This window comes from Octopus bimaculoides, chromosome 14 (assembly GCF_001194135.2).
Source record: "Octopus bimaculoides isolate UCB-OBI-ISO-001 chromosome 14, ASM119413v2, whole genome shotgun sequence".
Taxonomy (NCBI): Eukaryota; Metazoa; Mollusca; class Cephalopoda; order Octopoda; family Octopodidae; genus Octopus; species Octopus bimaculoides.
The window spans coordinates 51,716,878-51,717,753 of NC_068994.1; positions in this window are offsets into that span (position 1 = coordinate 51,716,878).

Genomic DNA, 876 nt, shown 5'->3' on the forward strand with positions numbered 1-876 from the left:
AGTTGTGGTGGAAGAGTACAGCAGGGTTCACCACCATCCCCTACCGGAGCCTCGTGGTGCTTTTAGGTGTTTTCGCTCAATAAACACTCACAACGCCCGGTCTGGGAATCGAAACCGCGATCCTATGACCGCGAGTCCGCTGCCCTAACCACTGGGCCATTGCGCCTCCTCCATTTGTCCTTAACTGTAAGGATAACCTGAGATCTGTGAGAGTGGCCTCAAAAAGCCGGACTGGCCTCAAATAGCCGGACCGGCCTCATATAGCTGTTCTATTGAATGGCTCATATCAATACCATTTACGCTGTTACTCAGAGTGCAGATTTTTCCTCATACTCCTTGATTCTATGTAAGCCTCCATTGTTTTTGTAATTTGTCCTTGGATTGTCGTCTCATGGTTGCCTTCGGAGAAAATAACGAAATTTAAAGTGGTATTAGTAGAAGTATTGGAGCGTTGAATAAAATGCCTGGCGGTATTACTTCTACTCCTCTACGTTCTTGTTTCAAATCCCACCCAAGTCAACTTTGTCTTTGATCCTTCAAGGTTCGTTTAGTGCGTATAGAACTAGTCAGACGGTCAAATGCTGGAGCCGATTTGTAGTCTTACGCCAACGTAGTAGTAGTAGTAGTAGTAGTAGTAGTAGTAGTAGTAGTAGTAGTAGTAGTAGTAGTAGTAGTATATAATTTATAAACACATTTATGGAGTCAATTTCATTCAACCTGTCATACGTACTTACATGCAAGGCAAATGCGCGTGTATTCATACAGACACATGTATACACATATTTATGAATGTATGTATGTATCTACACACACACACACATATATATATATATATATACATATATATATACATACATACATGTTCACATGTACACA